Below are 17,433 nucleotides of genomic sequence, written 5' to 3'. Positions count from 1 at the left end.
TTAAGTTTGTTAGCATTTGCAGCGGATTTAGTTTCAGAGTTTATGCTAACATACTGTTTATCAAATTTTATATCAGACTTTGCATCAGACTTTACACTGGAAGGAATTACACTAACTTTCTTTAAAGAAGGTTTTATTTGATGTTAATCATAGTACAAACTATGATATTCCTTACAAGTATAAATGGAATGCCATAAACTACCACAATGAAAATAAGTATTTTGTGGTTTAAACCTAACAGACTGACTCTTAACTCCTGATCTAGGAGGTAAAGAGTTTATAGCTTTATTTTTCCTGCAAAAAGAAGCAAGATGGTTAGAGTTTCCACAGTTATAACATTTCTTTCTAGGAGCATTAGGAACAGGCATATAATTATTGCTTTTATTCACACCTTCCTTTCCATTCCTATTTTTCCTAGCTTTCTTACCTTGTTCCCATTTCTAATCTCTTTCAGCTTGTTAGTGTATACTAAAAATATTTATTTGAAGTATATACATTTATTTCTGGCCAGTTTAATTGAGAATCATTTGAATGTTTACATGTTGTCTAATATTATATATTGTGAACAATCTAGTATCAAATGGGATACAGAATATTAGATTGTTAAATACGGTTATATAATATAATAAGGTTCACAGCACAGGTGGTGTTGGACAATCCACTGGTATGGCTGTAGTATTATTTAGATTAGTTTATATTGACTAATAAATAATGCTAGTATACTTTGTGTATATTGAACATGATCAAATTTAGAATTGTTCCCTTAATACTGATTAAGAAGGAGAACTAAGATTCTATGTTATTATTAATGCTTAGGTTCTTAATCCGGAAATAGTAATTGACACGTGTATATTATTTACATGCTTTGATTTATATATGAAATAATTCTTTTGAATTATATCATTATATTTTGGGTGATGGAATTATATACATGGTGGATATTATTTATTGAAGGAATCCATGTCCTGATAATATTCGGGGTAATGATGTCCCCTTGAAAGCTCAAAAAGATTTAATTATGTGAAACCCTGCAGGTGGAATTTATTCTGGCATAATTAAATAAAGGTTGAGTGGATGATCAAGGATAAAAGATATTAATTAAATAAATTATCAGTAATTTATTTAATTAATGGACATATGATATTTTAAACATGGGGAATTTAATAAGCAAATAATATTGGAACCGAATTAATTAAATTACGGTATTAGGAAAGGTAGTGCAAATATTAATTCTTTAGTGGATTGAATTAATATTTAATTACATTGGGCTAGGCTCAAGATGTAATTAGAAGGCCCAACCTAATTATCCATGGTCCCTATTGTAGCCTATATATATTCTTATTCTCTTCTTGCTTGGCAATTGTGTGAAAACATATTGTAGGCACCAAGGAGCAAGAAGAGAGGATAACTTGAGAAGACGGATGCCACACTTCGCTCAAGGGAATTTGAGAATACAATAGAAGAGCGTGGAATCAACCATTAACAAGGTAATCTTCTTTTCGTAATCTTTATCGTAAAACGTAGTAACACCCCAAGTCCATGGTTCCCAACAATTGGTATCAAGAGCCTGGTAATGGGTTCTACGTTTTATGATATAATGTCCATGTCGTAATTATATATGCGTGTATATAGTGTTTTGCTTGTATTGGTTTTGATGCAGGTTGTTAATCCACTATTATGGCCATGTATATTTTAATTATGTGTTTGGATCCCACGTGGTTTAATCGTGGTTAATTTTTGTTTTGGTTTCCACGTGGTTTAATCGTGGTTGTAATTTACACGAGGGTTGATCGTGTTAGAATAGATTTTACAAAATTAGTTTTGTATTAGATCTTTTTTTTTGTAATTGTTCCGGGTATTTTGTAATAGTTATGTGCGATCAGAAATCAATTCCGGTAGTTTTTTGTTCGTTCCGCTGTGCGATTACATGGGGCTGCTGGGGGTGCTGGGGCTGCTGGGGCTGTTGGGGCTGCTGGCGTGCTGGGGCTGCTGGGGCTGCTGGGGGCGGCGGGGCGCGCTTGGGGCAGTTTTTTTTTAGAGCTGGATTTTTTTTCAAGGGCCATAATAGTGGAAAATTTATTTTAATTTTTTCCATTAAATTTTAATTATTGCTTTAATTTATTGATTATGTGTGTCGTTAATTATGTGTGTAATTCTTTTAAAATTGCATGTTTAACTTAATTAGGACGACATGGACATAAATTTTATTTATTGCTTTAATTAAATGTTATATGTTGCTAAAATTATGTGTGTATTTTGAATGCATGTTTAGACATAATTATAACAACATAGAGCCCCATTTAATTTTAAAATTCCTCAATTTTAATAAAAAAATTCTAAGTGGGAGAGGGAATTAATATGAAATTAAATCTCATGGTCTCCATTATTGGTTGTAGGTAATTTAACATAAAGACGAATATAAATTATATATACGTCACCCATCGTGGCATGTAATTTATGGTGTCTAGAATGTTATAGAAATTACTAGAACAAACTTCTTAAATTAATAAATTTTAAAAGGAATAAATACGAATTTTCTTTATTTCTGATTTGGGGCGATTTTGTCAAAAACGGGTTCATCGAACTTGTAAGGCTGTGGGTTTTAAGCGAGACCGATGTGACTCCTTCACTACCTGGAAATCAAACCATTAATGAATATTGAATTGAAGTATTCTATTCAAGGCAAAATTACGAATATTGGAAGGTATACACGCCACCCATCGTGGCATACCAAGTTCCATAGATTTTGAATAATTTAAGATTTGATGATGGTATACACTTAGCTATAAAAAATAATATAGTCCACCCCAACGTGTCATATTGTTTAGTAATAGGACCGAAGTAACATTTAAACAAAATTAGGTGGTATACATGTCACACATCGTGGCGTACCAGAAACTTATGGTGTTTAGATGTTAGTGCATTTAATTTTAAATAATTGTTAGAGGAATCAATAGCTCTTAATAATTAATGCACCCTTATTTATGTGATGTTTTTATGCATGATTCTCAAGATAAAATGAGCTTTAATCCACTATTCACCATACTTAAGGATAACAAACTTACCGGACCTAACTATATTGAATGGAAACGAAATTTGGACATTGTGTTGACTGCTGAGGAGTACAAGTTTTGCACTTATGAACCCAAGCATGAACAGCCTGCTGCTGATGCTCCTGAAGATGAGAAAGAGTATTATAAACGGTGGATTAAGGCTGATGAGATGTCGCGATGTTACATTCTGGCAGCAATGTCGGGTGTTTTGCAGCATCAGCATCAGTCTATGGCCACTGCTTCGGATATGCTCTTTAATCTCAAGGAACTTTTTGGAGATCAGAATAGGGCTGCTAGGCAAGTAGCCATGAAGGCTTTAATGAACACTCAGATGGCTGAAGGCACACCTGTAAGGGATCATGTTCTCAAGATGATGTCGCATCTGAATGAGATAGAGATCCTTGGTGCTGAACTTGACGGGGAAACCCAAATTGACATTATCCTTATGAGCTTGTCCAAGAGTTTTGAGCAGTTCCGCTTGAATTACAACATGAACAAGAGGCAGTATAGTCTCGCGGAACTGCTGACAGAACTTCAGGCAGCTGAAGGATTATTTCGGCAGGGTGTTCAAGTGAATGTGGCTGAGAAAGGTTCTTCCTCTAAGCCGAAAGGTATTAAGAAGAAGAAAAAGGCTCAGACACAGAAAGCTGTGAAGGCAGTGGGAGTTCAGGGTGGTGTGAAAAAGCCTAAGGGAAAGTGCTTCAGATGCAAACAGTCAGGTCACTGGAAACAGGATTGTCCTCTTCCTAAGAAGACAAACAATACTGGTATGTCTCTTTCTCTAGTTACAGAAACATTTATAGCGGCTATATCTACGAGCACTTGGTGTGTAGATACAGGAGCCACTGATCATGTTTGTAATTCTATGCAGGGGTTCCAACTATCCAGAATGCTTAGAGATGGTGAGATATACGTGTTCATGGGAGATGCTACGAAAGTAGCAGTAGTTGCAGTAGGAGTTATTCATTTATCTTTTGGTTCTGATAGGATTTTGGTTTTGAACAATTGTCTTTATGTACCTTCTTTTAGAAGGAATTTAATTTCGGTTTCTAAACTTGCTTTGGATGGTTATAATGTTTGTTTGGATTGTAATGTTTCTATTATGATGAATAAACGAATTATATGTTCTGGTACATTGCAAGATAATTTGTATATAATTAATCCTAGTCAACCTGCACTGCAACTGCAATTTAGGGAATTGAACAACACATCTTCTAACTCTACTAAAAAAAGGAACCTTCTAGTTTGAACCAAACATATCTTTGGCACTTGAGATTAGGTCAAATTAACTTGAGGAGGATTCAAAGACTGGTAGTAGACGGGCCTTTAAGCTCATTGGCAGTGGAGCCATTTCCAGTTTGTGAATCCTGCTTGGAAGGTAAAATGACTAATAGGCCTTTCAAGGCAAAAGGGAATAGAGCCAAACAACTGTTAGAATTGGTTCACTCTGATTTATGTGGACCCATGAATATCCAGGCAAGAGGTGGTTATAAATATTTCGTCACTTTTATTGATGATTATTCTAGATATGGGTACGTTTATTTGTTGCACCGTAAGTCTGAGTGCTTTGATAAGTTCAAAGAGTACAAAGCTAAAACGGAGAAGCGACTTAATAAAAGTATCAAGTCACTACAATCAGATCGTGGTGGCGAATACTTGCTTGGAGAATTTAGGGAATATTTATCAGAAAATAGGATAGAATCCCAGTTAACTACACCAGGCACACCCCAGCAGAACGGTGTAGCAGAGAGAAGGAACCGGACTCTTTTAGAGAGTGTTAGATCGATGATGAGTTATTCGGATTTACCCAAGTCATTTTGGGGACATGCCTTAGAGACAGCAGCTTATCTTATGAACTTAGTACCTTCTAAGTCGGTTCCTAAAACCCCCTTAGAATTGTGGACCGGGGGTAAACCGAGTCTAAGACATATTCGAATATGGGGTTGTCCAGCACATGTGCTGAACAAGAACGCGACTAAGTTAGAATCTCGTACAGAAGTAAGGTTGTTTGTAGGCTACCCCATGGGAACGAAAGGATATTTATTTTATAGTCCAAAGAATCGGGATGTCATTGTTAGCACCAATGCAAGATTCTTAGAGGAGGAATATATAATGAATCACAAACCCATGAGTAGTGTCATTTTAGAGGAACTAGTGGGAGGGACAAATAATACCCATGAAGCTGTAGTACAAGTAGAACAACCACAACATAATGTACAACCTGTCACTAATACCGCACCAGTGCCTCGTTGTAGTGGGAGGGTTGTTCAACAGCCTGATAGATTCATGTTTTTGGGAGAGTCTTCAGACTTGGTCTCTGGTGAACATGATGATGATCCCCGTACATACGAAGAGGCAGTACAAGACAAAGATGCAGATCTTTGGCAAAAGATGATGGAATCTGAGATAGAATCAATATATTTTAATCAGGTCTGGGAGCTCGTGGAACCACCCAAAGGCATAAAACCTATTGGATGTAAGTGGATCTACAAGAAAAAGAGGGGATTAGATAAAAAGGTGAAAGCCTGGAAAGCAAGACTTGTTGCGAAAGGGTATACTCAGAAAGAAGGTATCGATTATGAGGAAACCTTTTCACCGGTAGTCATGCTTAAGTCAATCCGTATTCTTTTATCTATAGCAGCTCATCTCAATTATGAGATTTGGCAAATGGATGTCAAGACAGCTTTTCTTAATGGAAGTCTTGAAGAAACCATCTATATGCAGCAACCAAAAGGATTCATTAAGGAAGGCCAAGAGCATCTGGTATGTAAGCTTAAGAGGTCTATTTATGGACTTAAACAAGCTTCTAGAGAATGGAATATTCATTTTGATCAGGCAGTCCAGTCATATGGATTTGATCAGAGTCCAAGCGAATCGTGCGTGTATAAGAGAAGTGAAGGTAATGCAGTGGTTTTTATAGTACTATATGTAGATGACATTTTACTCATTGGAAACAATGTTGAGATGTTGTCATCAGTAAAGGCATGGTTGTTCAAACAATTTGACATGAAGGACTTAGGTGAAGCGGCATACATCCTTGGGATCAAAGTTATAAGGGATCGCAAGAAAAGGATGTTGGCTTTATCTCAAGAGCCCTACATTGATGAAGTATTAGCTCGTTTTAACATGCAGAACTCCAAGAAAGGTTTTCTACCTTTTAAGCATGGAGTTGCTCTATCTAAGAAGCAGTGTCCTTCGACACCTAAGGATATAGAGAGCATGAAAGCAGTTCCTTATGCTTCAGCATGTGGAAGCTTAATGTATGCTATGTTATGTACGAGGCCTGACATCTGCTTTGCTGTAGGCATGGTTAGTAGATATCAGTCGAACCCAGGTCAGGAACATTGGAGTGCAGTAAAAACTATACTCAAGTACCTGAGAAGTTCTAAGGAGTATATGTTAATTTACAAGGCCTCAGATCTATTTCCTTTGGGATATACTGATTCAGATTTCCAATCAGATAGGGATAAGAGGAAATCAACCTCGGGATATATTTTTACATGGGGAGGTGGAGCCGTTATATGGAGGAGTGTAAAGCAGAAATGCATTGCAGGCTCCACCATGGAGGCCGAGTACGTGGCGGCCTCTTAGGCTACCAAGGAGGCTGTATGGTTGGACACATAGATTTTTATGTAATAGTGGATTAAATAAACACTGATATATACATAGAATATTTTGAGTATATGTGGGAGATTGTTAGTGTATATTGAAAATATTTATTTGAAGTATATACATTTATTTCTGGCCAGTTTAATTGAGAATCATTTGAATGTTTACATGTTGTCTAATATTATATATTGTGAACAATCTAGTATCAAATGGGATACAGAATATTAGATTGTTAAATATGGTTATATAATATAATAAGGTTCACAGCAAAGGTGGTGTTGGATAATCCACTGGTATGGCTGTAGTATTATTTAGATTAGTTTATATTGACTAATAAATAATGCTAGTATACTTTGTGTATATTGAACATGATCAAATTTAGAATTGTTCCCTTAATACTGATTAAGAAGGAGAACTAAGATTCTATGTTATTATTAATGCTTAGGTTCTTAATCCGGAAATAGTAATTGACACGTGTATATTATTTACATGCTTTGATTTATATATGAAATAATTCTTTTGAATTATATCATTATATTTTGGGTGATGGAATTATATACATGGTGGATATTATTTATTGAAGGAATCCATGTCCTGATAATATTCGGGGTAATGATGTCCCCTTGAAAGCTCAAAAAGATTTAATTATGTGAAACCCTGCAGGTGGAATTTATTCTGGCATAATTAAATAAAGGTTGAGTGGATGATCAAGGATAAAAGATATTAATTAAATAAATTATCAGTAATTTATTTAATTAATGGACATATGATATTTTAAACATGGGGAATTTAATAAGCAAATAATATTGGAACCGAATTAATTAAATTACGGTATTAGGAAAGGTAGTGCAAATATTAATTCTTTAGTGGATTGAATTAATATTTAATTACATTGGGCTAGGCTCAAGATGTAATTAGAAGGCCCAACCTAATTATCCATGGTCCCTATTGTAGCCTATATATATTCTTATTCTCTTCTTGCTTGGCAATTGTGTGAAAACATATTGTAGCCACCAAGGAGCAAGAAGAGAGGATAACTTGAGAAGACGGAGGCCACACTTCGCTCAAGGGAATTTGAGAATACAATAGAAGAGCGCGGAATCAACCATTAACAAGGTAATCTTCTTTTCGTAATCTTTATCGTAAAACGTAGTAACATCCCAAGTCCGTGGTTCCCAACACAGCTTATGCTTAAGCTGCTTCTTTCTCATTAAACCTATGTTTACTGAAGCTGGTTTCTCCTGTTTCAATTTGTCAGAAGTTGACTTTTCTCTGACTTCTGTCCTAGAATCTTTCATCTTTTCAGAATCAGACATTACAGTTTTTGCTACAAACTTAACATGATTAACTTTAGGCTTTTCAGCTTTCTTGGTAAAGTTTGGTTTAGATGACACATTTTCCTTTTCTACTTTATCATCTTCATAACCTAAGCCCTCTTTTCAGTTTCCACTACTTAGTATATTCTAAGTTGTTCTTCCAGAGTTAGTCCAAGTTTTGATGATTTCTCTTTCCTTTTCTAATTCAGATTTAAGAGATTTATTCAGTTTTAGCACTTCATCTCTAACATACAAATCATCATCTCTTTCTTTCTGAGTTTGATGGAACATAACTAACTCTTTTTTCTAAATAGTCATTTCTGTTTCTAAGATCAAGACTTTCGGATGTTAATCTTTCATTTGTTAAAGTCTGATCTCTAAAACTAATAAACATGGTTTTAAGATATAATCTCAACTCAATAATATCATCAGTATGAAAAGCAAAAGTTGTTTGAGGTACCTTCAATTCAGCAGTTTCAGGACTGCTATCAGCATTTGCCATCAAGGCATAGTTCACCTCATCTTCAGAATCTGAAGTGTCTGTCCAGCTTTTCTTCTTTGTGACAAGTGCCTTGCCTTTATCACTTTTTCCTTTCTTACAGTCAGGAGATATGTGGGCTCTTTCACCACAATTGTAGCATTTGACATTTGAGTTGTCTCCTCTGTAAGACTTTCCTCCTTTGCCTTCAGACTTTCTGAATCCTTTCTTTTCAGAACTTCCACCTCTCCTGGAAAACTTCTTGCCCTTTCTGAATTTCCTGTAGGCTATCTTTGTGATACCCTTCACCATAAGAGCACACAGTTGCATCATTTCTGCATCCACATCCACTCCAGATAAACTTTCAGTTTCTGAATCATCATCATCTGAATCTGATGATTATGAATCAGACTTTATGATGAGAGCCTTTCCTTTGCCCCTCTTTGAGACAACCACTTTAGGAGATTCCTCATCAGCTTTAAGAGCAACTGTCCTTGACTTTCTTCCATGCCCCTTGCTCCTTTGATCCATATCAAGTTCATGAGTCTTGAGCATACCATAAATTTCATCAAGAGTAGTTTCAGTAAGGTCATAGTTGTCTATTATGGTAGTTAACTTCAAATCCCAATTTTCAGGAAGAGCTAAAAGGAATTCTAGATTTGAATCTTCAAGATCATATTCCTTGTCCACCAGTGACAGATCATTCAAGAGTTTGGCAAACCTGTCATATAAATCAGTTAATGATTCATCAGCTTTTGAGTCAAAGTGCTCATACTCTTGAATGAGTATAGTCTTCCTATTCGTTTTGATTGTATCAGTTCCCTGGCATCTTGTTTCCAAAGCATCCCATATCTCCTTTACAGTCTTGCATCCAATTACCCTGTTTGACATGACATTATCAATTGTACTATATAGCAAATGCCTTACCCTTACATCCTTGGCAATAGATGAGATATCTTCAGGTGTGTATTCACCTTTCTCCTTTGGTATGGTCTTTGCTGGTTGATCATCAACTACAACAGAGAGCTTGGTAGACTTATATGGTCATTCATTTATTCTATCAAGGTATTCTGGATCTGTAGCTTCCAGAAATATAGCCATCTTCACTTTCCATATAGGATACTCATATGGTCTCAGTATGGGAACCCTAATAGTCTCATATCGACTGTGGGTTTGAGTGTTTTGAGTATCTTGAGTTTTGGTGGGCTTAGTTGGAGTTTGTGCTTCTTCAGACGTGATTGATTGTTTGGATCTTACTGTATGTGTGTTAACAGAAAGGCTCTGATACCACTTGTTATGTCATACAACACTATAAAAGGGGGTTAAATATAGTGTTTATACAATCAAATCGATTTCGAACACAAGTATGTAACAGTAATCAAGTATATTCAATATAATAAACTCTGTTACAATAGAACAGTTGTTCTCTCTCAGTGATGAACAATATCACTAAGAGCTGCTAGGTTACAATGTATAATGTTCTCGATGAATGATAATACGTATAGTGTAAACCCTAAGCTGTTTTTATATAGTACACAGTTACAAGATATCTTCTAATTGATATGGAATATAATTCTGTCTCCTCAAATATATCAATCAGATATCTTCTACAAGTCTTCTAGTCTTCTAACTCTTCATGCATATCTTCTATTATTTTAGTCACGATCCTTTCCTGTAAATCAGCTGCTTTCCTTATCTGAAGTATCTGCACTTAAGTCCTGATATAAATCCTGATGGCCTTAAGTTTTGATATGAGTTCTGACTTCAGTAAGTTCTGATTTCCAATAAGTCCTGATATTAAGTCCTGAAACTAAACACAACAGATTAGACATGACACTCAAATATATCTAACAATGCTAGCAGTTGCTCCTCAGAGTGTGAAGCACTCACTGGTATCCACCAAGAATGATCCTTCAATGAAGCTTTTATAAAGATGAATCTTTATAAAAGTGGTGCCTTTTGAGAGAGAGAGAGAGATGAAGAAGATGGAGAGGGTGGCAACTAAGTTTTCATAAAAACACAAGTGCATACCAAAACCCTCCTCATCTCATTCTTTATATAGGGCTCACTAGGTTTTCATATAATTAATATATCAATAGATATTATTATATAAATCCCAACTTTATCTTATAAAATGTTTAAATAATAATTAAAACTATTTTAATCATTATTATTTTTCTAAACTCTTTAGAAAATAACTTGCTCTATCAAAATACCTTCATCAATAAATTAATCTTTTTATGGTGTGACCCTATAGGTTCAATATTAAGTCGGTAGTAGAAATAAATAATAATAAACCTTCTGCTTATTATTTATGAATTCTAAAATTCATTAAATATAATTAACTGATTAATTATATTTATTCTACATCGTGAGTGATGCTTCTCAACATATCGCGACTATCCGGATAATATGAATTCACTGCTTCGAATACCAAGAACCTGTCAGTGACTAGTTACCGTACAATGAATTCCTTCTACCCTTACAATATCCTGATTAAATACAAGGAATGGATCTCGTGTCAGGCCTATCAAATTTAATCATATGATTTCTTATTCATAATACAAAGTTCATATTAATGCAAAATAGAAACTCATTTCTAATTTTATACACTTTGGCCAGAGATTCCAGAACTTGCATACTAAGAATAACATATGATATTCTCTTCCTATACTGGAAGGGGTAGATCCTCTATTGACGTTAACTATCTCCATACACAAATCCCTATGTCTGGAATAGACCTAATGGATGTCCTTGAGACTAAGGACTAAACCAAAGCACAGTTCATCATATACAAGATAACTTTAATGATCTCAAGTCTAAGGACACTTGTACAACTATCACTCAGTGAATAACTATTGACACGTGAGTAATCTCCATTAGTTGTCCAACTTATCGAGTCATGTTCGGTGAACTTATTCCCTAATAAGCACCAACTAGCTATAGTGTCACCACACAAATGCCTATGAGAACATACATCCTCCTGAAGGGAGCAAGCATAGTATGTACCAATCTTTGTTGATTCACTAACTTCCGATTAGTTATCCTATGATCAGGAACTGTTTAAGTCTAAAGTTATCATCTTCTAGATCTCACTATTACTATCTCATTATAATTCAAGAAGCTTTACTTTAAACTATGGAACATTTTATTCAAAACAATTAAATCGATAAAGCCCATAATAAAACCAAAACAAGTCTTTTATTAATATTAATGAAATCAAATAGGAATACAAGAAAGTTCTTCCTAACTCATCATACATGATTGGATTTAGGATAAACACTTTCAGCTAGTAGCCGACTCATATTTTTATGAGTAGTCTAGGGTTGACCGAGATGGAGCGAAACGCACTCGTTCAAAAATTTGAAAAAAAGAAAAAAAGAAAGAAAAAAGAGAGAAGAAGTGTTATGTATTATTGATCACGAGTGAGCTCTTTAGTATTCGAGTTATTAAGTTCTTAGGGGACTTTGTGCCTAGTGACCTAAGGCTTTTATAGTATGAGATCCACTAACCTAACGCTCGCTACATGGGTACTATTGTATAAGTCTTTTATGGACCTCACTCATTGCACGATCAATTAAACATATGTGTTTTGTTTTGTTTGAATAAAATCATGAATCCGTATAAAACTCCAATATAAGAATTGAAGTGTTATAAGTTATTTTGAGTCTAACTTTTTATTTTATTTATAACCTTGCGATTGCCTTGATTGAGCAGTGAGTCAAGATTATTGATATAGTTGTCGTAGTATATCTGTAAGCATTTGCACACACGCACATCTCTAGTTTGTAAGTTGATTTGTACGATTTGATTGATCTATTTGCGAGTAACTGTATTTATTGAGATGTTGCTCGTTGATTGGTTTAGTTATTCTATTGGGATCGTTGCATTCATATTAGTTGCATTCATGCATTTTTGTTTCTTGTTCTTTGAGTCTGTTTATGCTTGAGGACAAGCATTGATTCAAGTTTGGGGGTATGTTGAGTGGCATTTATGACACTTTATAATGCTCTAATAAGCTTTAAATTGATGCGTTTGTACTCAAGTTATTAAGTGTTTTAACGTGTTTTCGAGTTTTTTTGTATTTCAGGCATTATCTGGGTAATCAGGTAAATTAACATTATTTTGGTGCTAATTTGGTTTGAAGGTGGTGTTGGAATAAAGCTCGTGGAAAGCCGGCTCGAAGCAGCAAGAAAAAGAAGAAAATCTAAAGTTTTTCCAGAAGTACGGCGCGCCCGCGCAAGTCAAGTGGGCGGTCGCGCCAGGATGTCAGAAAGGCAGCGCGCCCGCGCTGTGATAGCGTGCGGCTGCGTCGTGTCATTTTTGTAGAATTCTGATTCTATTCTAATTTAAATTGGAAGACTTCTAGATTACATGGGGCTGCTATATAGTCATTTTTTAGAAGATATCAAGCCAGAGACATATCAAGGAGAGCTGTAAGAAGACCGTATTAGCACGATGCTAAGAAGACGGAGAAGATCTTGTTCTTACTTGTGAATCTTTGTTTTAAGTTGTACTTGGATGCTAGTTTTCTTATTTATGAACTTTACTCTTATTTCGTACTTGGTTTTGTTATTTAAGTATAAAGACTACATTTATTATACCATGCTTTCATCGGAACCCACGTTGATGATGAGTCCGATTATGGGCTAATCGTTATCGTGGGGTCCTAGAGGATTTATTTATGAATTTCTTTAGTTAATTTGTTTCGATGCCTTAGTATGTAGTGATTGTATAGTAACCTATTATTGGTTATGCGTATTCATCTTATGAGCGTCGTGAACTTATAAGATAGTGTGTTAATTCTTAATGAAGCGAAAGTGAATTTAAGGATTTAGAACTTGCCATGCTAGCATAGGTTCATGTATTTGTTATGCATGATTCGTAGGTAATTTCAACCATCTTACTTGCCCTGTGTAATTAAGATAGATAACTTGTGCTTAAACCGTTATGTTATCAAATTCTATAGACATATAGGGTCTCAATATATTTGGTATCTAATCAGCTTCTATCTCTTTTGTAGATGTCTAGTAGTATGGTATTCATGCAACGAAAGTTGGCGTTTATCAATTTCGTGTTATCTGATTAGTGTCATCACCATAGCATGCTAAGGTTAAGAACAATAAGGTTATTGAATGAAGTATTTAATGAAGTTAGAATTCCATGTTTGTTATAAATATTAATTCAATCAATTGTATTCCCTTAGTTATAATTGTTAGTTTAATTTTTAGTTATAAACAACCTCAATTTGTTATCGTCTTAGCATTGAATAATAACCATACATTGATGCTTACGTGCATGATCTAATTAGTTAATCAAGCCAGTCTCTGTGGGAACGAACTAGAAAAGATTCTATACTACTTGTGAACTCATATACTTACGTGTATTATTAGCGCGTGTTTAAGCGACTAAAAATAATATTCACGAATACTAACCGTACTATTCATCCGATTGTCTGAAATGTCCACATTGCGGTGCTTGGTATTAGTTCGATACCCATCTTTTCCAAAGAGGAACAAAAGAGGATATTATAATAACATGTAACATGGATGCAGTTCATTAATATGCTGTAATCCAAATTTTTTATGGTGAACAACTATATCCCGGTAATTTGTAAAGTTATTGTCTAAAACAAGATCAGCAAATGCATAATCCTTCTCGGTTAACATATTTTAAAAATGACCATCAGTTGTGCGTCTTGAAAATAACTTAAGATTCAGTGGAACATGATCCACCTCATTGAAGCGTTCACGCAATTATGTTAATATCCTACCAATGCATTGTCACGTGCAAGCATCATGTCCAGGCATTTAACAATACCAACATCGATATCTTCCTTTTTACCAGTGAAACTGAACCTATGGTTTATTGCCTCTTGTCCATCATACATGTACAATTGCGTGAATTTAGGCGTTCTTCCATCTTGTGACACCAAGCCGCCAAGATTATGATACATATGTCCTAATACATGAAAGACATAAGGGCCTCTAGTATTGTTTACGAATTCATCAATAGTTCCTCCAAATGAACATAGTACAAAGACATTGTTGTAAACCCGACTCTTATTGAAAAACATTGTTGCCTGCCTATCACCAGCAGTGAGTAGTTGTTCCAATTTTAGGGGAGCTTCGCGCAACTTTTGGAGCAGTACTTTACCCTTTCAACAACTAATTGAATATCCCTTTGGGCCATTCCCTACATGCCTCCCCGTAAATTCAGCAGCCCATACATGTGCCTGACAAAATTTACATACCTGGTCTTGTGCAACCAAATTCAATACGACATCACTTTCATCTACAGCAAAAACAAAAGATGCAAAAAACTATGAAGCAACCATCATCATCTGCTTTTGAATTTAATTGAGCTTACGACACATTTCGAATTTATAGTAAGCAGATATCCTTTTTATAAACCAAATAAAAAGGTGAAAGCAATCAATCTATGTTATTTATAATTGATAAGTGGCATTTTATACCACTTAGAACGTCTTATAATGGCTTGAATTGATGTCTTGAAATCAAGTATTTTGTGTATTTGATGCATTTTTCTAGTGTTTGTGCATTTTAGGGTATTACTTGCATTTGTGGAGAGATTTCGTCAAGAATAAGCCTTAATGTATGCTTGGCATTGCAAGGGGAAGTTAGGAGCAGAATGCAGCAAAGAACGGGAGCAAAAATAGAGTATTTTCCAGAAGGGGTCTGAGCGACCGCTCAGGAAGCTGAGCGCCCGCTCAGGATTGCTGAGCGGCCGCTGAGGGATGTAAATTAAAATAATTATTTTTAGACTCTTAATTCTGTTGAGCTTCCAACTTCTGAGATAGTTGGGTTTTGTGGGACTCCTATATAAGTAGTTTTCAGAGACGTTTCATGTGGTGTTGAATCGTAGTATCAATCGTGGAGCGAGGAGATAAGGAAGAAGACCATTTTAGCACATCACAACGAAGGGGAAGCATATTTTCTTGTGATTCTTATTTTGTTGTAACAGTGGATGCTAGTTTTCTTTACTTTAAACCTATTTACTCTTGTGACGTACTCTGGTTTAATATAAGTAGTTTATTTAGTTATTCTCGTGTGTTTTTTTATCATGTTTTCATATTAACCCATGGTGACGATGAGTTCTATCATGGGCTAATCGTGATCATGGGGTCGTAACAGATTTGCTATGGAATTCTTTAGTTAGTTGTTTAATACCTTAATGTGTAATGATTGTGTGATATCTAGTATTGGTTGTGCTTATTTGTCTTATGTGCATCACGAATATATAAGATAGGGTGTCAATCTCTTGTGAAGCGACAGTGGATCTTGAGGTTTAGAACTTGCCATGCTAGCATAGGTTCATGTATGTGTATGCATGATTAGTGGGTAACTCTAACCGCTTTACATGCCCTGTGTAATCATAAGGAATAACTTGTGCTTAAATCATTATGTTATCAAATTCTGTAGACATATAGGGTCTCAACATAATTGATGCCTATTCAACTTCTATCTTAATTGTGGATGCTTGGTAGAATGGTATTAGTACAATGAACGTTGGCTTTTATCAGTTTCGTGTTGTTCGATTAATATCATCACCATTACATGCTAAGGGTAATAACAATAATTATTGAAGGAATAAGTAATGAAGTTATGATCTCATGTGTGTTTAATATTGTTAATTCAAGTGTCAATTAAGTGTTAAATTCTTGTAGTTAATTGTAGTTAATAATTAGTTAATCAAATCTAAGCGTTATTGTTTTGACATTGAGAAGTAATTATAAATTGGTGAGTGAGTGTTAATTGAACATAATTAGTCTGAGTCTCTGTGGGAACGAACTAGAAAGTATTCTATATTACTTGTGAACGCGTATACTTGCGTGTATTATTAGCGCGTGTTTTCCGCCCTAACAAGTTTTTGGCGCCGCTGCCGGGGACTCGGCGAATTTGTTTAGTTTATGTACTTACCATCAGTGGTCATTAGGACTCATTGATTAAGACATATTACTTATTGTTTCCGGTTGTGTTTCAGGTACCTTAGCGAGCGTTTATGCAAACACGTAAGAGGACTTTAGATACGGCTGAGGAGACAGACGAAGTTCTTGATATTCCAGAGAAGATAGATTTTGAAGATTCGGATACAGAGAGTGAGCAGAAAGAACCAGTAATCATGGGTGATCGTATAATTCCGGCAGATCCGGCTCTTATGGACTTTTCTCGGCCTAAAATTGATGACATCCAGTCAAGCATCCTTCACCCGGCTATTCAGGCTAACACTTTTAAAATCAAGCCGGGCACTATTCAGATGGTGCAGAATTATGTTTCTTTCGGAGGTGCTGCTACTGAAGATCCCAACATGCACATCAGGAATTTTATCGAGATCTGTAGTACTTTCAAATATAATGGTGTGACTGATGAGGCTATCAAGCTGAGGCTTTTCCCATTCTCACTGAGGGATAAAGCTAAGGACTGGTTACATTCTGAACCAGCTGGGTCCATCACTACTTGGCAAGATCTTGCGCAAAAGTTTCTGCTAAAGTTCTATCCAATGGAGAAGATTGCAGCTATGAGGAGTGCTCTTACCCAGTTTGTGCAGCAGCCTACAGAATCTATGTGCGAAGCTTGGGAGCGCTACAAGGAGATGTTGAGAAAGTGTCCACATCATGGTATGCCTGATTGGATGGTGATCACTGGTTTCTATAATGGTTTGGGGGGCCAATCTCGGCCCATGCTCGATGCAGCAGCTGGAGGTGCCTTGTGGGCCAAAAGCTATACCGAGGCTTATAATCTTATTGAGACTATGGCTGCAAATGAGCATCAAAACCCAACTCAAAGGATGATGCATGGGAAGGTAGCAAGTATTCTGGAAGTTGATGCAGCTACAGCTATTGCAGCGCAGCTCCAAGCGCTGTCTTTGAAGGTCGATTCTTTAGCCACCTATGGAGTCAATCAGATAGCTATGGTCTGTGAACTTTGTGCAGGGTCTCATGCTATGGATTAGTGTT

The 17,433-nt window shown here is 35.7% G+C and overlaps 1 non-coding gene across 1 annotated transcript; it reads right to left on the bottom strand.

Annotated features, from left to right (window-relative positions):
- Positions 1-16,991: 16,991 nt before the first annotated feature.
- Positions 16,992-17,098, bottom strand: LOC141688151 (small nucleolar RNA R71). Its single transcript, XR_012561613.1, has one exon. It is a non-coding gene; the product is annotated as a small nucleolar RNA R71 (small nucleolar RNA).
- Between the last annotated feature and the right edge of the window lie 335 nt (positions 17,099-17,433).

This window comes from Apium graveolens, chromosome 9, assembly GCF_009905375.1.
Source record: "Apium graveolens cultivar Ventura chromosome 9, ASM990537v1, whole genome shotgun sequence".
NCBI lineage: Eukaryota > Viridiplantae > Streptophyta > Magnoliopsida > Apiales > Apiaceae > Apium > Apium graveolens.
Note: the sequence above shows the minus strand (reverse complement) of the source record. Positions and strands in the feature narration are given on the sequence as shown.